The sequence below is a fragment of the Lutra lutra genome, chromosome 12 (assembly GCF_902655055.1).
Source record: "Lutra lutra chromosome 12, mLutLut1.2, whole genome shotgun sequence".
In the NCBI taxonomy this organism is placed as follows: Eukaryota; Metazoa; Chordata; class Mammalia; order Carnivora; family Mustelidae; genus Lutra; species Lutra lutra.
Window position 1 is genome coordinate 22,551,279 of NC_062289.1, and position 20,696 is coordinate 22,571,974.

The 20,696-nt window shown below is 39.3% G+C and overlaps 1 protein-coding gene and 1 long non-coding RNA gene across 3 annotated transcripts in view; one reads left to right on the forward strand and one right to left on the reverse strand.

The window, feature by feature from the left end:
* DCC (DCC netrin 1 receptor) overlaps positions 1-20,696 on the reverse strand; it is a 1,178,115-nt gene that overhangs the window by 854,049 nt on the left and 303,370 nt on the right. The window lies entirely within an intron of this gene.
* Positions 931-11,393, forward strand: LOC125082240 (uncharacterized). The gene is made up of 4 exons (XR_007121926.1): positions 931-997; positions 9,699-9,949; positions 10,712-10,771; positions 11,145-11,393. It is a non-coding gene; the product is annotated as an uncharacterized LOC125082240 (long non-coding RNA).

Sequence of the window (20,696 nt, forward strand, 5' to 3'; positions counted from 1 at the left end):
CCTTTCTAGACCCTCTGTGCTTAAATAGAATCCTTTCATGTGGAAAATAAAAAACAACAGAGTGCAGCAGTTTCTTGAGGAAGGCATTTTTTTTTTTCTTTTCAGTTTTGTCAGAAAGCAAATGAGAGAGAGAGAGAGAAACAGAGTCTGTCATAGACATTTCATCTTGCCCTCAAGTCTTAGGAGATGTTGCCAGTGGTTTCATCTCTAAAGAAGGCATTTCTTCCTTTACCAATGAGAGAGGAGTTCAGTTTGCCAAAACTGAGCAGGATGGATGTCTTTACAAATTGAACCAAAATAACAACAAAAACAATAACAACAGAAATGACAATAAGAACAGCCTAGGAACCAGGGATAGCTGAACAATGTGACATGGCACCTGCTACAACCACATTTATCAATGTGTGGTTCTGGAAGATTCTTCCAAGTACTGTGAGCCCCACTCAGCACAGGCTCAAGAATAGGCATTATAAGTCTTGACTTCCTCTTATTTAATGTATGCACACTTACTCTCCCATAATTATAGGGCAAAGATAGTTTCAGCATTAATGAATCAACTTTAGTGATACTAATATATGCCTCTTGGTTCAAAAGGATGTGCAATATTTGTGATTGAAGAATTTATTCAAAGACACACAAAAAATTAAAACCCTGGCATTAAGAATTAAAGAAATTTGTCTAAGAATTAAAGTCCATCCCATAAATTAAATATATGATGTCATGTCTATCACAGAATGGAGGCTAAACTTATTTGCTATCAAATTCCACTGCTTTTTAAGAACTCTTTAGGCTACATTAAAAACCTATTAGGAGATGTATTATGTTCATGTTTCTGTATTAGGTGCTTGGGGAAAAAAAAAGAGATATCAAAAATACTTCTTCAATCCTCAAGGTATCTACAATCTAGTTAAGAAGATACATTTATATCCCAAAATGACTTCAGTTCAAGGCAGAAGGAAATCAACCTCTTGGAAAAGATCATCAGATGACAAAACAGGTCAGTTTCTACATCCTGAACTGTGTGAATTATGGCCCAGTAGCTCCTAAAACAAAACAAAACAAAACAAAACAAAACAAAAAACAAAAAACTGAAGAAGAAAATAAAACCAACCCTCTAGAGCATCTAACACTAGACTTGGGAAAGGGCCATGGTGGGCCTAATTTGACTGTATTTCTAGATGCCCAACACAGAAAATAAGACTTGCAGAGAAAGACTTGGACTCAGTTTAGTCATCTGTAAAATGGACTGAAAAATCTCCCACAAACCCATCTCTGAAGGGCAAGGTCCGGTTTGTGAAAATTTTCTCAGATACAACTCGGGCACTTAGTGTACAAATCATATAGTAGAGGACAAAATTTAACATATTATGAGATAAAGTGTCATCTGATTTGTTATTGCCAATAGTAGTTATCCTAAAAATAGTGGTAGACACCTTTTCTTGAGCACTTACTCAGTTTGATCCTCTCAAAAGTATGAGGTAGCTATAACTATTACCACTTATAGTCACTCTCAATGCTTAAACCTGAGGACTTAATGTTTACAGGTGAAAGAGTTGGGATTTGAATCTCTTTCTGCCTCTGACTATGCTGTTAACCACCCACCTAGACAACTTCTGCTAACCATTCCATTCCTGGATCTAGCCAGATTTAAATCTAGCCAGATTTAAGTATCTAACTTGTTCTCATCAACAGTAAGAGTTAAAAAAAAAAGAAAAGAAAAGAAAAGAAAAAAGAAAAGAAAAAGAAAATGTGTGAATTAAAAATAAAGAACATATCATAGGACTTTCTAGAGTTGAAAATATTTAAAGGCTACTGAACATCCTCATTTTACAGATAATTAAACTAAGGCCAAAAAAGGGTAAATCATTTGTTAAAGGTTACCCACCTACATAGTCAAAACGAGATATGGTCCATAAGCCATTTGATTCCTATTCTTGTCCTTTTACTCTTTCTGTACTCAAACACAGCAAAAGTGCTGAGGAAAGAATATGGTCCGCTGAATGTGCTAATTATCTAAAAGGTTAAACAGAACACTCTGTGTCAACCTTTATTACTGAAAACGTGAAAGCATCAGTTGGATTTCCTGCTTTAGTAAACATAATGGAAGAACAAGATATATGTCTTGGCTTCAGTATGCTGCAGTGGAGAGGTGCCCTGAAATAGGACTGATTTGGGTTCTACTCAACTAGCTATTTGTTACTCAGATGTGTAGACTGTTAAATGAAGACTTTCCACTGAATCACACCTCTGGGTGTTCACCCTTTTGTTGACGCCTCTGGCATCAACTTTCACCCAGCTATGTGGTTTGCTTTAACCAATGGCACATCAGCAAGTGTGAAACAGCAAGGTTTGCACAGCTATGGTAGTAATGTGAATAGACACATTCTAATCTCCTTGAGCATGAAAAACTAGAGAAGAGAGATTCCCAGCCACTTCAGCCATTGTAGCTGGGCTCAGTTCTCAGTGGTAGAGCCCAGAACCTAATGGATATAGCAGCAGCTATGAACAAGATTAATAACCTAAGGTAGGAGAGTTTTCCCCACTGCGGTCTATCCACTTTCAAGAGGAGAGTGTCCCCTTTTGCATGTCCCCAGTGAAGTATTAACAATGAGATCCAAACCCAGCCATTGCTTTTATCCATCCATTTCTCTCTACCTCAACAGAGGGTACATCCTATATTTCAAAAAGGTCCTTTTTCCTCTATCCTTTGAGGATGAGCTAGACTTAGTGACTCACTTCCGAAAACTAGAGAATGGAAAGAGAAAATTAGTACTTAACAGTGAAGAAACTCTGCCAACACTACCTTATTATCTGAAGTTAACATCATCAATGATAATTCATATAGATTCATATACCTTCCTACAGGAGGTTCTAGGAAGAGCACTTTATGGCATTCTTTAGAAAACCTAACACATAACACCTAAGATAAACATCAGACAATCCCAAATTTCAAGGCATTCTACAAAATCCCCGACTAGGGCTCCTCAAAACTGCCGAGGTCATGAAAAATTTTTAAAAGACTGAGAAACTATTACTGACCAGGAAATACCAAGGAGAAGGAGACATAACAATTGAATACAATGTGGCCTTCTAGATTGAATTTTAAACAGGGAGAGGACAATAATGAAAAAACAAACAAACAACTGTTGAAATCCAAATGAAGTTTGCATTTTAGTTTAAAAGTGGGAGAGACATATATCAGAACAAATTTAGTAGCTTCTTCCAACCCACAGGAGAAATTAAAAAATAAAAGATATTATCTAAACAGAGGAGAGGAGTATTTCTGTACATAATCTATCCTAATTTGCAAGATTTTATTATTGTGCTAGACACAGAATGTACTATATTCAGTGGAATTGTTATTGAATCTAAGGTCTTCAAAGCTAGAGCGAAAAAGTGAAAAAAGAATGGAAGACAGGAAGGAAGGGAGGAAGGGAGGGAGGGAGGGACGGATTTTGTGCTTGTATCATCTTGTTCTGTATCTCCTCCACAACTAACTCCCATAAAAATTGGAGTACAGAGAAAACAAACAAAACAAATAAAAACATTTACTGTATAACTGAATGATTCAGATGGCTGATTCCATTTAATTGAATTTACCTTTACCTATTGACATCTTGTGACTAGCCTATAAAGTGTACACACACATACATCACTTTTAATGAAACTATTTTAAATATTCATTTTTAAATGTTATTATTAAATGTGCTTAGATCAGTTTTTAGAAGTCACAGATCTTCTGTCTCCCCTGCCCCCCAGGCTTATTTATTTATTTTTTCCAGAGAGAGTGTGCATGAGTAGAGGGAGGGGTAGAGAGGCAGGGAGACAAGCAGACTCCCTGCTGAGCAGGGAGCTTGACTCAGGCTCAGTCCCAGGACCCTGTGATCATGACCTGAGCTGAAATCAAGAGTTGGATGGACACTTAAACAAATGAGCCACACAGGTGCCCAGAAGTCCCAAATCTTCTCATATCAATATTCTGCACTAATCCTTTGTTACCCTGTAGCATAAACTTAATTGAATTGTAACTTCTCTGGCACATAGAAAATGGGATTAACATAGGTCAGTGGACACTATTCATATTGGTTTATGTAAACTACTTTTGTATAACAACATCGTCTAGGATGGAGATGAGGAGAACCTAAAAATTTGTACAGGTTTACATAAATAAAAGCTTACACTTTAACAAAAGTGCATCTGGCTCTTTAAATATTCATGAAAATAATAGTAGAAGGCCTCTGCTCTGTGGGGTGTTTGCTCCCTTTTGAAGAGTTTAGTTCTGCAAATGTGATGGTAAAAAGGTTGGTTGGATGATCCTAAATCATGCTATTATGATGGGGGGAAAAAAGATTCTGATGGAAAACGACATCATCTGTGCCTTTGATTTTTTTTTTAAAGCATATTGGAAAGAGATCAAGAAGTGCCACTTGGTGAATAACATAAAATAGACCTAGCAACATGAGGGAACAGAGACAGACAATCTGGAAGAACGTGCTAATTTCAAATATGTCACTTTTAGAATTGGTCACACTCTCAGTTATAAAACAAGGGCTCTTCCCTCCAGTGAATATCAGCTTTCAGACATAGGCACAGTGATCAATTTGCAAAATCAATTATCCTGGGTTATAAAGAACTCATGTTTGAGTTCCAAGCATCTATGTTTCTGAAAACCCAACTTTGAATTTAAGGATGGTTATCTTAAGCCTCCCAGCAGGGGTCACTAAACTAATGATAAATATAAGCTCTATTTTAATCATAGTCACTACTTCCATTAACACCACGAGGGAAAAAATATATATATATGTAATGTCAAAGGTCCTGCTGGGGAAGATTTGGATGAAAACTCAAAATATTTCTCAGCAATAATGATAGTACGTCACATAGAGTCAAAATCTAATCATGGGGGCACCTGGGTGGCTCAGTGGGTTAAAGCTTCTGCCTTCGGCTCAGGTCATGATCCCAGGGTCCTGGGATTGAGTCCTGCATCAGGCTCTCTGCTCGGCAGGGTGCCTGCTTCCCTTCCTCTCTCTCTGCCTGCCTCTCTGCCTACTTGTGATCTCTGTCTGTCAAATAAATAAATAAAATCTAAAAAAAAAAAAATCCAATCATCGTCCTTTAGTGTAGGTCTCACAGAGGGAGCTAGTCTACAGCCTACTAGCATCTAGAATTATAAACACATGAGTTTGTTGTACTGTTCAGATGCTATCAATATGTAGGGAAGAGAACTATTGATGAATATTGAATGATTTTCTAATGATGATTTACTTAAACTTTATACTTAAATAATTTGAACATCACAGAGGCACGGGCATTTCATTTAGATACACCCTGACTTTGGTTAGGACCACTTAAGTCAGTCTTCATCTCCACAGTGGACATGGGTCACCTTGCTCTGGTACTCCGTCCTCATACTTGCCATAGTCCCCGGCCCTGGAGTAGTTGTGGGCTTCGACGGGGCTACACTGATATTAGTAAGAGTGAAGGGCTGAGATCTTTTACTTGAAAATATAGGTCAGGGCATAGAAGGGCTTGCCTGGTATACCCCTGTTCCCTCCCTCACCTTGAACAGAGCCTCCTAGGTGCTTGAGGAATATATCATGCACAATTCCCTCAGAACCTCAGGGCTCTTCAGTCCTCTGTGGAAGCTCTTTTTTTCCCCCAGACATTTGGGTAGGCAGTCCCTTCACCTCATTTAGTTATCTCCCCAATCATTATTTCTTCAGAGAGACCCTGCCCTTTCTGACCACCAGTCCTAACAAGCACACACATTACTCTCCACTCCCTTATGATATTTTTTCTTCAAAACACTTTGAACACTCCTATTATCTTCTGGGTTTATATATCCTCCATTTTTCATCTATCACACACACACCCTCCATACATACACACACACACACATTAGAAGAATAAGTCCATAGAGGTAGGACTTTTATCTATGTCGTTTTTTCCCTAAATGACCAGGAACCGTGTCTGGTACAGTACGAATGCAATCAGTATTTCCAAATAAACAAATAAACACACAAACCAATCTATGTAACATGTAGCCCACACCCTGGAGCTCTGCAAAAGATAAACAAGACACAAATCATGACCACAAGGCACTTATATTTAGTTGAAGAGATAAGAGTTGAGCACAAAATAATCAGTTGTACTTCTGCATCTGATTCAAAACAAACTGACGGGTGCCAGGAAAATGAAGTGTTCTTCACTTACAGAAACATAAGACTTAAGTAGGAAACTCCAGTGAATTGATCAGATACTGGAAATATTAGTTTTAAACAAATTTCCCATTCTTTGAGAAGTTCATGCAAAAAAGTTCATGCAAAAAAGTCATACTCTGCTCCACTGTCCAAGACAGAATTTGAGGCTGAGTAGCTCATTGTCTTAAACTCACATGGAATTTTTTAGAGCCTGATGTTCTTATTACATCTTGATATTTATTCTTTCATCTCTAAATTCATAGCATAGACCAGCACATCAGACACTTTTGAGATGAGAAATCATTTGTGAACTAACAGCACTTAATTAAATTTTTCTTTTGCCTTTTTTTTTCTTTTCCAATTATCACAAAAACATGGATGTGAAAATGAGCCTTTTTTCCCTTTGTCTCCTGTTCATGAATCAAGCTTTAAAATCTGAAATCTTCTTATTTTTTAATTCTCCCAAACCTCAAATTAAGCATTAGATCTTGCTTTATTTTGGAATATAACTGAAAATAAAACAAGTTGGCAGGGAGTGGGGTGGGTAGAAGGGGGGGTTCTTACTCTCCAAAATTTTCAAACATGTGAGATTACTTGAAACCATGGAGAATTTAACCTGTTTTCCATTCTCTAAACAATCTCTCCTAATAATAAATATTTAATTAATTCAGACATTCCTGCTTGACTTTCCAGAAAGTTGGCAACCTTACACCTCTCTCCTGCTTTGATAGACTCATTCATTTTTTCCACCCTCACAGGAGAGAAAAATAGTGGGAAAAACTAGATTTTTTTTTTTAAGGACACCCTTTAATGAATGTGTTTAATAGCTGACATGTCTTCTTTCTTTTTGTTCTATGAAACTGGCACATACTCAGCATGGCATTGTTCACTTTGAAGTGGCTTTCCATTGTTCTACCAGCCTCTATCAAGGCCTACTGACAGATGACCTATCAAATGCTTACTCCTTTGTCTTCCAACCTCCTTACCACCCCTAATTTTTTTCTTTTTTTTTCTTTTTTTTTTTTAGTTGTTATTGTTGTTGAAAAGGCACAATCTGCTCACCCTCTGGCTCTTCCTCCTCCAGGGGTAACAGTTGGTAAGCCCGGGACCTCCCCCAAGCCAGGGGCTGTTATGCAGAACATGTCTAGATCCCAATTATCCAAGGAGAAGTAGTGCATAAATTAATAGATAGTGTTTCTAAAGCTGTCAGGGATAAATTGTTCTTATTTCTTGACACTGTCATAGACAAGAAGGGTGATTCTAAGATGAGCTCTGACACCCCTGTTGCTCTGGAAGACAAAGAGACCCTAAAGTCTCCTGTGAGGCCTGAGCCAGGAGGAGACTTGCAAGTGACTTATAATGGAGGTTTAGGAAATCAAATTGAACTGGCTCTGTGGCCAGAAGGCTAGTTTCAATTCAAAATAGGTAAGATGACATCCATCAATTAGACAATGGTTTCAGGAATCACCTGCAGTATTAAGCTGAAGCTGCTTGAATGACATTGTAACGGGTACACCTGGCAGGATCTCCACTAGGCAGTGAGAGTGGGGGAGAACTGACCCCTACAACTACTAAGTTACCTTTACCCTGGGAAGGCTAGTAGACTACACAGGCTTAACCAGAACTTCTGCAGATCTTCCTGGGCACAAACCTTCTGAAGGTCCCTGTCCTCACTGAGCTTGCTCCTCAGTCAAGATAGAGTCAAGATAGAGTCCAGACTCTATCTTGTGACTGTAATCCTTCTTTTGGTCCCTTGCTCCAAATTTGGACATTCAGGTTGTACCTTCTGGTATAGTTGACATAGACAGTGTATATAGAATTCAATTATTTTCTTATTAGAAGACCCAGCGTAAAACTGAACACATACCTAAACATACCTATAAACAATGATTTGAGATGCAATTGTAAAGATTTTCCATCAAAATAATTGGGGGTGTCTTTTAAAAAAGTTTTCTTTTACATGTTAGGTCTTCAGATTATAAGCATAGCTCATCCTGAAAGTGAACTTCTTTTTTTTTTTTTTCTTTTTCTTTAAGATTTTTTTTACTTATTTGAGAGGGTGAGAGAGAGCAGGAGTCGGGTGTAGGGCAGAGGGAGAGGTGCTAAGGAGGGAGCCCGAGCTGGGGCTCAATCCCAGGGCGCTGGGATCATGGCCTAAGCAGAAGGCAAATGCTCAGCCAACTGAGTTACCCAGGCACCCCTGAAAATGAACTTTTGCAGAAGAGTTCCCCTCCAAATCCAGTGGAAGTGACACGTCACAACAGGCAAATGGTGAGATACTAATGAGTTATTTTCTTTTTCCAAATTTTGTTAGAATAATTTGAATGAGTAAAGGTACTATTAACAGTAGATAGTGTCTGCATAGACAAAAATAAAAATAAAATAAAATTTTGAACTGTACTAAATATCTGACTGGCAAAAACACAGGTCATAGATATTTTTTTTTTCCTTTCTATAGTCATTTCTGTTTAAAGACTACTTCTATGCTTTGCCATACTCCAAATCAGTATAAATATGAAAGCAAACCCCTTAAGAGAGTAAATTCCAGTACTGGTGTGTGTTTACCAAAACTGAAGATCAATCATTGCATTTAGTGTTAGATCTAATAAGTACCAGTCACATACTGGAAAAGCAAAATCTATTGTTAGTTTCTAGGGCTGTTCTTCTATTCTCCTTGTATGGAAACCTCACCATGCTTTCAAATGAGAGAACTGAATATAAGTGAAGTATATAAATATTTTCAAACTAATGGTGGATTAATTTGAGTAAGTCAATGTATGAGGAATAAAGCATATGATTTAATTCTTCTTTTGGTAATTCCGGCATCCTAAATAAAATGTCAGTTTCACAGCAGGGAAAGGAATGGCTCTCTCCCAATATAAACAAGAAATACTTGTTTAGCTGCTGTTGATTTACATGAGAAATTAGACTTTTGACTTTCCTAAATTTGGCTGACTAACTTAAAGTCTGTACTAAGCTATAATTATAAAATGTCACCTAGGCATAAGTTACTTTATCCTTACAATATCCTTTGATATTGCCACATCACTGAAAATATGTAGCTATTGTTTTTCCATGGATGGTATAAATCAGGCTCCGATTATCTAAACAGTTACAATTCACTAACTTCTGGATGACATCCAAACTCTTCAAGCACATCTGCTCCACACACCAGAAAAATGTACAGCAACTAGTGCAGCACAATTCAACATAACAATTTAAATATTTTATATAATTAATGATATGTAATTAAACTTAATGTAATTACATTTGGGTTCTCTGAGGTAACTATTTTACAATTAGCGTTTCATCAGCAAATAGCTTTTCTGAGGCACCGTGCAGCAGTTCCTATAGCAGCAAGCCATACCCAGAAGTGTCCCCGTTACAGTAAATAAATTGTGGAGCAAAACCAAACACTCTAGCTCATCAGCCCCCAGCTTTTGATTATGTTAGAAACAAGAGGGCTTTGCCTGCCAAAACCACACATCAACCTTTCAGCTTGCTGGTAGTTGGAAAAGGGACAAGAAGGTCCAACCACTAGATGGCCTTTCTCATAACTGTATAAGCACAGTCAATTACCTAGAAGTTCATAAGGAGAAGTCAGCGTCCCATAGTCACGTCCCAATGGGCCCAATAAAACTGTCTACTAGTCTGCCTTTCTTCTCTGGGTCAGGAATTTGATGAGGAGCTGGGGGAGGAGCATCATCTGAATGGCTCATCTGTCTTTAGTGATGGAGGAAGGACATCAGGTAAGTGTTGTATCTGAAGAAAGTCATTCCATACCTTTGGCTCCATTAAACTGATGCCCACATCATGGAGCCATGGTGATAACAAGGAGAGAGGACCACTAGGATTTTTGCTTTGAAACATTTGGACCACTGAACTGATTTATAGAGCAGATAGATGATTTTAAAATATGTTCTCCCCCCAAAGTTGAGTTCAAAAGAATTGGAACAAATGGGCTCTTTCTCTTACACAGAAGGTTCAATTCTGTAGCTGTTTAGAATCGCTCTCTAGACTTCATCTTCTGAAACCCACTGCGCCTCTGGAAGGAATCCAGTTCTCTCTTCCACGCATTCCTTTCTCTCGGTATTCTCCAGCTTGTCCATGCCAGAGATTAAGTTTCTTTTATTTCTTTCCTTTAAGGGTTTTTATTAATAGCAAAACAATACATGTCCACAGTAAATGTCAAATTAAACTTCCAGGCTATGATAATAAAACAACCATCTACTGACATAGCCCTGCTCAGATAAAAATGATACTTTCAGGAGTGACCACATTCAACTCTTATTGATTCTTTTCTCATTCTAAATAAAACTATTATTTCTTGACTTTTTCCATTTTAAATATTGTTTAGTGACTTTCTACTATGGAAAGTAAGAATGTAGGGGACTTGTTTTGAGAACTGTCTTACCCCATCTAAAACATACTTCTCCTCTTACTTTCTTGCAATATAAATGTGGCATAATTTAAAAATACATTAAACATTAATATTATGATGTTCATTATAGGGTCACATAGTGTGCAATGATTAAATATGCTTTCTTACACAAATTTTAATTTTAGCTAAAGTAAATATAGTTTTTACTTGCCTAATTTTCTTTCTTTTTTTTAAAGTTAACACTTTATTTTTTTAGTTAACATATATTATTTGTTTCAGAGGAACAGCTCTGTGATTCATCAGTCTTACATAATGCCCAGCACTTATTTTTTTTTTTTTTATTTTGCGTTCTCTCCCTCTTACTTCCCCACAAAAGGGAAGAAGAACGATCATCAATGGCAAGTGGCAGCACTTATTACATCACGTGCCCTCATCAATGTCCATCACCCAGTTACCTCATTCCTTCCCCTCCCTCCCCTCCAGCAACCCTCAGTTTGTTTCCTAGGATTATTTGTGTAATTTTCTATGCAATTTTCATTAATTAACCCTCTAAACTCTTCCAGAGAACTACACCTATTTTTCCAGTAAAGGTCAACACACTGGGGGCCATTAAGAGGTGTCACAACTGTCCATTCCAGCCTTGACAGACTGCCTCTCAGCTGTCATCTGAAAGCTCTCCTTCTAGCACTGTCCAGAGAATTCCCTTTGCATCTTTTCTGGATCCTGAGGCTTCCCCCTCCCCCAACACACACACTCCTTGGTAGAAGCACATTCTTCAGTAGCTTTGTGAAAAAAGAGTCCAGAGGAGGTAAAATTTTTGAGAAATAAATGTTTAAAAAGACCTTATGTCTATTTGAAATTTGACTGCACATAGAATTCCACTTTGGAAATCATTTCTCTTAATCCACTGAATGCATTCCTTCAGTGTTTTGTCAGCGCTGCTATTCAGAAGTATGAGTACACTTTGATTTCTTACTCTTTAGACGTGAACTTTTATTCTTTTCTTTCTGGGCATGTTTATCCCTGAAGTATTTATCCCCAAAGTTCTAGAATGTCATAATTATGTCCCTTTGGGGTGAATCTTTTCTCATTTATTGTGCTGGGCACTCAATATGCCCTTTCAATCTGGAAATCCATGCCTTTCTTGAATTATTTCTTTTACCATTTCCTCCCCCTCTGCTTTCTGGATTTCATGGTTGGAACTGCTATTATTTAGAAGTTGACTGTCCTAGAACAGGGTTCTCAAAGTCTAGTCCAGACCAGCTGCATCTACATCAGCTGAGAACCTGTTGAAAATATGCCTTCTCAGGTGGCATCCCAGACCTTCTGAATCAAAAACTCTGAGGGGCACAGCAATGTGTGTTAATAAGCCCTCCAGGTGATTCTGATGCCAGTTATAGAATCACTATTTCAAACTGACCCTCTAATATTTTTTATTGCTGTTTTTCCCACCTTCCACATTTTTTGTCTTTTCATCTCTTTGTGAGGAACTTCTTCAACATTATCTTCCAATTCTTCCATTGCATTTTTCATCCCTTCTATCAGAAATACCAGGTTTTAATTTCTGAGTACCATGTCTTATTTTTTTATAAGTTTCCCTCTTACTTTATAACTGAGTGTTCTTGTTTTATGGTTGCTTTACATCTTTTCTTTCTCAGAATATTAATTTAAGTTTTATTATACTTGTTTTAAGATTTTTTTTCTGCTTCCCGAATGGTTTTGGGTTCTTTTGAATTCATTTCTATTCGCTGCTTTTGCATTCTTTATTTTAGAATATTTTATGTATTTGGTGATTCTTAGATATCTGTATCTATTTAAAAATGAATAAATGAATAGATAGATAGACAGATCTTCTGAAATCCTTGTGTATACAAATGGGGGATGTCAACTATAGGCTTCCCTCTAGTTCTTTGGTAGACAACTCCTAAGTCAGCACCTTGAATCTTTTCCTCTGGGCAGAGCAATTTCTCAGACAGGCATTCTCCAATTTTGGTGGGGGGGGGGACTGTGGAAACATTCCATTTGCCAATATGAGAAGGGCCAAAAGGATGGACAGGTTGTGAGATATCACCATCCAGTTTACAGACCTTTCACCTAATCCCCCATTCCCAGTACAATATCTTATCCCCACTCCATTTGTTTTGGTGATCCCTAAATGCTGATCCTCTCTGATTTAATCTCTCTGGGAAGTGGGTATCCCCTCTTTTGCTGCAGCTGGGGAAATTGAATTGCTCCGCTCTATGGGATCATAGAGAGTCTGTAGGTTTAAAGTTCCATATTCAGTCCACTCATTCTACTTGCACTCTGTTTTCTTATGCACAAAGTCAAAGTCACCTGTTGCCTTGATTCCTGAGCTTTCCTGAGGTTCTGAGGCCATTCTTACTTGTTTAGCATTAAGTCATTATTTGTTCCCCACCAGACTTGTTCCAGGAGGGTTTGCCTGATGGCCAAAGGAAAGAACCTTGCTCTCTCAGCCTGAGTGAATGTCTGGCAGCACAAACTCAAATCTGAAATATGATGGTTAAGAAAGACCCTAGAGGTAATATTGATTTTGTTCTCCTTTATACATGATTGAAGTCACAGCTTTTCTACCTTGACCCTGGGGTCACCCGGGTGACCCTCAGATTCCCCTTAGTCTCTTTTTGACTCCATGGCACTATAAACTTGAACCAGAGCAATGCAGTCACATGGGTGATTTACAGTCCATATTGGTTCAGGTGTCTCCCGGAAGCAGGCAATCAGATAGTGTTTCTGCTTCATCTTCCTGTCCTGGTGGTTTGACTGGTCCTCCCATAGGTTTTCCCTTCACAACATTTAGTTGGGGGGTGGGGGAGGTTGGAAGAGGGAGGGGATTAGGATAGAAGCATGCATATAAAAGCAATATATTCATGGAAATCCCTTTTTTTGCCAAGCAAAAACATACTAATTGAGCAACTATGGGAAGAGATGGGGTAAAATAATTGATTTTTTTTCCCTCCTTTTTCCTCTTTAAAACACAAGTCTACTAGGGGAGCTGGATTGTGCAGTCGGTTAAGTGTCTGACTCTTGGTTTTGCCCCAGGTCATGACTCAGTGTCCTAAGATGCAGTCCCACGTGAGGCTCTAAGCTCTATGCAGAGTCTGGTTGAGATTCTGTCTCTATCTCCCTCTGCCCCTCCCCCTGCTCACTATCTCTCTCAAACAAAAAACCCAAGTCTACTAATACAGTTACCGATCAAGTAAAAGTGTGGTATGATGGACTAGAAAGAACACTGAGTTGGGACTCAGGAGAACTGGGTCCCAGTTCTCTGCCATTGACTGGCTAGTCAAGATCTAGAAGGCAAGAATGTCTGGATCCCTTCCAAATCCTCATACAACCCAAAATGGTTAAGACTCAGGCAAATCATTTAATCTATGTATTTCACAGGTCGAATCTGCAAAACAGGAATGACAGACTACAAAATACCAAATAAGTCTTCCATTTGCTCTTTGCAACCTGTGCAGCACGAGTCCCTGGTGTGTACCCATTATCAGTGGTTATGCTGGTTGGGGTGAAACTGTATTGTTGTAAGGCTTGGGGTACCCCTTCCCATTCTACTTTTTTTTTAAATTATAATTTAACTTTAAAAAATTATTCTAGGGGCGCCTGGGTGGCTCAGTGGGTTGGGCCGCTGCCTTCGGCTCGGGTCGTGATCTCAGGGTCCTGGGATCGAGTCCCACATCGGGCTCTCTGCTCAGCGGGGAGCCTGCTTCCCTCTCTCTCTCTGCCTGCCTCTCTGTCTACTTGTGATCTCTGTCTGTCGGATGAATAAATAAAATCTTTAAAAAAAAAAATTATTCTAAAACAAGAAATATATTGGGTTCAGTGGCCCAAAAGCATGTGTGGAGCTTTAGTGAAAGCCTAAGTGAAACATAATTGGGAAGCTAAAGTATTTAATACATTCAGAGCTCGGGGCATCTGCACATGTTCAACAGTTGCACTTGTTTCGGCCTGGTTCATTTGGTTCCTGACTCTATGAGTTCTTATCAGAATGACTTCTTAGATTAAAAATTTAAATAGGTTCAGTCAGTGAAGCATTGCATAAACACAAATAAAAAGTGGTACATTGGGAGAAGGCAACTAAGCTTTGTCACCACTAAAGATTCACTCAGAGTCACTGCATGAAATGTTCTGTGGGCCTGAGCTAGGGAAGGCAGTCAGCAGCTTCCTCCAGGCAGTAACATTTTTAGGTAACTTGGTCCTATTTCTTTTCTTTATGTAGTGTCCTAGAGGGTAACATTTTGGCATTTTAGATTATTATTCACTCCGCAAGTGGGAGGTCTATTTTTAAAACGTGAACATCAATTCGTTAATTTGTCGTTACTTCATGGACAAAGCTAGTATCTGGCTGTGGTCTAACCACTTGGCTGACAGTCATTTGTTCGAGGTTCACCCTCTCATCCTGGCGGTAGTTAAAGGGAGATAGGAAGGTAGATTCTGGCAAACATTCAAATGCCAGGATGTTTATGAGGGGTGGACAATTGCCACAGGCTAAAACACCTTCATTTCTGAGAGAGTTCTTTTAGTTGGTAGATTATCATCAAGGTACTCTTTCAGTTTGCAAGCAGACACCCACCTACTTTTGAAGAACTAGTAATGCATTATACTGAGCAAGGGATGTTGATTTAACCTCCCTAATGATTCAAGGTGCTAGTAAAAACAACCCATAGGATAGTCAAGTCTATAAATGTCACTTGGATGTTCATATACCAACAGAAATATTCTCTGAAGTGTGGCGCCTGGGTGGCTCAGTAGGTTAAGCATCCGACTCTTGATTTGGGCTCAGGTCATGATCTCAGGGTCCTGGGATGGAGCCCTGCATCAGACCCAACACCAAGTGCAGAGCCTGCTTGGGATTTTCTCTCTCCCTCTGCCACTCCCCGCTCCCCCACTCTCTCTCTCAAATAAATAGATAAAATCTTTAGAGAAAGAAAAGAAATATACTCTGAAGCAGTAATTAGTCTTGTCTGGAATTGATGATACAGGTAACCTTTTTTTCACCTTTTCTGTTCCCAATTCCTCTACAGAAAAACACATGTAAAGACAAAACAAAACTCTGCTACAATTTCTTCTCTTTGAATGGAGTCTACTGACCTGAAGCAGAAGATGTGCAGAGCTAAAGTGATGAGAAGTGACCTTTTAACCCCATCATGCTTCTCAGATTAATTAGGAAACAGAACTGTGTAATCATGACAGTGTAGAACTAGAAGGTGAGAAGAAGATCACTTTCAAGTTCTGGGTCACTGACACAAATGGAAAGTATTTAGCCTTTAGGTGTGACTACTTAAATGCTTCTGAATCAGAAATGGTGAATGGGGCCCATGCTGTGCCAAGGTCAATCAGATAAAACGCCAAATGTAAAGATAAAGAGTATACGTTTAAGGGTTTGGTTATTGGATCATCTACTCAAAAACATAGGCCAATGACTACATGAGCCAAAGCCCTTTTGAGAATTAATTGCAACTTGAATGAAAACTCTGAGGATGAAACTTATCATGGCTTGTCTCTGCGAGAGGAGATGCACTGGCAGGAAAATGATAATTGGGGCCTCACCCAAACGAACGCTCCTCCCTTCCCCATAAATTTATTTTGTGACACTAAAAAATATTCAGTTTTACTTTCCTCTGTAATGGATAACTTAAAATCAAAGTCATCCCATTCTGCACATCAGAAATACTCAGTGAGTGGGGCCTCTTACGTGGCTGAGAATTAAAGACAGAACCACCTCTAGGCAAAGAGAATCAGAAGTGTAGAATTATGGGATGATCACGCTGGGAGTGTGATGAATAATCGGCTCTTCCACCATTTTACACTGTATAAGTTCAGACCGAGAGAGGTTACGTGATAGGCAGGGGCTTTCGGCTAGTAAGTACAATCCAGTTCATCAAGCACAATATTTAGGATTCCTGTCAATAAGGAAAAAGAAGAAGACACAGTCCCTACCCATGAGGTAGTCTCTCTCCCATGCAGAAATTGATGTATAAACACAGAATTACAATGCAATCTCTCTAGCCAAGATGGGATTAGGACATGCATCTCTTGCTTTATCAGTGGCATTTACATCTACCCAGCTGTCTCTAATACACTGAAACTTGGCCTTAAGTGAAACAGATCTGTTTGAAGCAAGACAGTCAGATTGCAGTGAAAGAAAACTTAACATCACTTCAGGCACATTGCAGGTATCCGTGAAAAAACGCTGGAGCCCGGCTGGTTAAAATAAAACCCTGACTGTTAATATAATACCGTGATCACCTGCACTGAGAAAACCTTGACCCTCGCCGAGGGGGCCCTTGGAAAATTCTTTCTAGTACAGAATCCCAGAAAATGTTTCCAGCTAGTGCTGAAATGTAGCCACCGCCATGTGGCGAAATCCAGCAGCATAATCTCCACGAGCAATCCTCAAACCAAAAGAAGCCAGGAGGAGAGGGGACGCAGCCAGTTGGAGCATTCGTGCGGAATGGAAACTGCATTTGGTACTTGCTTCACACACGCTGTGGGGAACATCAGAGAGAGCGTGGCACAGTGAATCGCGCGCTGGTCTCAGAGCACAGCCTGGTTTCTGTCTCAGCATAGACTCGCTCTTGTTCCATAATACCGGGTCACTCACTTTATTCTCCTACTTTGCCTTGTCTCTATCAGTGCATAAGGGAAAAAGACAAGCTCTGATGGGCATCAGACCCAGCCAGCCTGCATCCTCTGCATTTCACCTTCTATAAATAAGACGGGCACAGAATAAAGAGTTTCTAAGTCTCTCCTCAGAAGAAAGTCATGACAGGACAGTGGGATATCTGAGAGATCTGAAGATGGCATCTCTGCTCTTCATGTACCGGGACGTGTATTTTGATTTTTTTTTTTTTTTTTTTTGGTAGTACTAAGAATGGATTTCTCCTTCAAATGTTAATCTCTTAATACCATCCTCTTGGGAAATCCTTGGGGGGTCAATGATGGTGCTTATAACTAATAATAGGAATAAAAGGAAAGATGAAGAAAAAAATAACATGCTATATGTGTAACAAAGTTCAAGGCCCTGGCCTTATTTATACTATGTTCTTATCAAAAAGATCCTCCAAAGCATGTGCCTCAGGGTCAGGATTGTGGTTAAGTCTCCTTGTGGACCCAACTTAGAGAGCAGCACTAGAAACTGCTTCTACTTCTCTTTGCATGTGCACGGATGCTGCTCTGTGTTTGACAAGGGACCACAAGGGAGACAAGACAGAGGCCATGATCTCCATGGGGACAATGTGTGGTGCAGTATATGGGAGAGGGGCTTTCAGCTGCCCTGCCTTGGAGGGACTAGGGAATGGAGTGAAGCAGTGACAATACCTTCTCTGAATATTAATCTTACGAGGTGAGGTAAGATTACTGGGCATCATGGCGTATGGCAGAAAGAGACCTCCCTCCAATGGCCTGTGGACATCCCAGAGAAAGCCACAACACAAGGACATGAGGGAGATTATTTCTGAAGGTAGGTCTGTGAGGTCTTTCTTGGGGATATCAGTGTCTTGGGATGCTTCAGTGCTGTGTGCTCTAAAGTCGTGTGCTCCTAGGAACATAAATATCCCAGTGGCATAAAATGAGATAAAATAAAATGGAATTTTGCCATGACATCATTTGTACCACCCAGTAGGTGCAGCCATGTCCCGTCTGTATTATAAGAGTCAACAACATGCAAATGCCCAGCTGCGTGGTCAGGACGACTGAGATAGGATGTTTAAACTGAGAGACAAATTCGTTTTAGGACAGTCTGTAAAAGCCTCATGGAGGTGGCGGTTCTTGAATCAGAGCCTAGGTTTGAATAGAATTCAAGTAACTGTGAGAGAAGAAAGGAATACCGGAGCAACGCCAACAGGGTAAGTAAAGGCACAGATGTGTCTGAAAGAAAGGGAATTAGATATCTGGAACCACCTGTCCTGAGTACAGGCTGCATGCTGGATAAGCCTGGGAGATGGAATCGCCGTGGTAGAATAAGAGAAGATACAAAGCTGCCAAAGGCCCACCCTCCATCCATCTCCACTCTCTTGGGCGTCTAGTGCACTCTTCATACAGAAACCCGGAAACACATCCCTGTAGACATGCGTGGAGAGAGGACAGATTTATTCTATTTTGCCAGTGGGAAACTGCAGGTACGAGGAAAATCACTCACCCACCCAGGATACAGGCCAAGACCTCACTCAAGTTCAAAACCTGGGTCCCTCTCCTGACATTTTTGCAACCAGTTCTTGCTACCTGTGTATGAGAAATGTACCCTGTCCCAAAAGCCTATTGCAAAGAATTCTGTGGCTTGATAGCCACTTAGTAGTTTACTTCATCATCTTATGAAAGTAAGCTAGTAATTAGGTGGACTAATTTCACACATTGTATTTTACTCTGTACGTGTATAATGTATAATATGTAATGCATAGTAAGGAAATATCTAAAATAGCACATTATATTGAAATATTTTATATGGCGTAATAAATACATATTGTATATAATACATTATACATTCTATATTATACCTTATATTATATAAATTTACATATATTATAAAATATGTAATAGATACTTGTTTTATAAAGATATGATACACTGATATATATATTTAATGAAGGGACAGGCGGGGCAGAAGCCAATTTAGCACTTCAAAAAAGCCTATTTACGCAAAAAATTTTAGGAATATACCCTATTTACAGGGACAAAGTCACTAAATAGAAGCGCATCACTGAAACTTCTTGAAGAAATGTGTTTTGGAGCATCTGGTTGGCTCAACCATTAAGCGTCTGACTTCAGCTCAGGTAGGATCCCAGAGCCGCCACAATAGACTCCTTGCTCAGCGGGAAGCCTGCTTCTCCCTCTCCCGCTCCCCCTGCTTGTGTTTCCTCTCTCGCTGTGTCTCTCTCTGACAAATAAATAAAATCTTTAAAAAAAAATGAGTTTTATTTTGTTTTTAAGAGCTATTTTAATTTTCCTGCAAGATAAAACTTAATTTTATTAGGTCCTCATTGGAGAAAAATTTTATAACTTTTATTTGTAATACAGTGCACCTCTGCTTTTGAAAAAAAATTAATGAATCTATATATAAAACACAGCTTCTATAGGCTATTTTTAACACTGTCTTAAAGATGAACATTTGTTTCGTTTTGTTTTGAAGGTTTTCAATAACAGGTGAAGTAGAATAATATCATTCCTCCCATGGCTCAGAGAAGACACTGACTCAAACTACAGAAACTACTGTCCATTTGCTCCAGGTCACAGGAAAGGAAACTTAATCTTTTTTGTTTCAAAGGTTCCACTTAGATCCGGCCATTTTCAGTGAAGGTAGGAAATGCTACTGCTCAATTGTTTGTTTGCCAATGCATTAAATAAGATAGGTCTCACCTCCTTTGAAGAAGGCCAGACTCAATGTTCGCCCACAGTAAGTAGGCTCACCAAGTCTCTGGTGTCTCATTTCCACCAAGCAGAATTGTGCTTTCCATCCACAATTGTGCTAGAATAAATTTTGATTTACTCTTCTTGGTCTATGTTCTCCCCCTCCCTTTAAAAATATATGCATATAAAGGCAGAGTGGTTGTTTAAAGGTGTAGGTGATTAACGGATAAACGTGAGAAGGTGCAGATTCAATAATCCAATATGGCACATTCGCCTTTAGGAACACTTCAGTTCCACAATTTAGCAGGGATACATTTATTTTTGTAGTCTTGCATGGAATAGTTAAGGCTGGGTGATTTCTATTCATGGCAGCTGCAGATAAACAAGAAAAGCAATTGAGTGAAGCAGGTGGGATAGACTCCTTTGCTAAAAAGAGGGGGTCTTGTCTTAGTCTTGAAGCAACATGAAGCACTTTCAAGTTACTGCGGAAACTTTCACACCTGGAGCACAAAGCTTGGAGTCTCTCACAAGTTAACCCTGAAGAGATGAGGAGGTACGTTATGGGTTGAAGTGTGTCCCTGACGTGTTGAAGTCCTCAGACTTCACAGAATCTCAGAATATGATTCTATTTGGAGACAGGTCCTTACAGAGCTATGAAGTTAAAATGGGCTGGCCTAATTCAATCTGGTGTCTGTATAAAAAGATGAAATGTGGACACAGAGACATGTGTGCGCATAGGGATGCGTGTG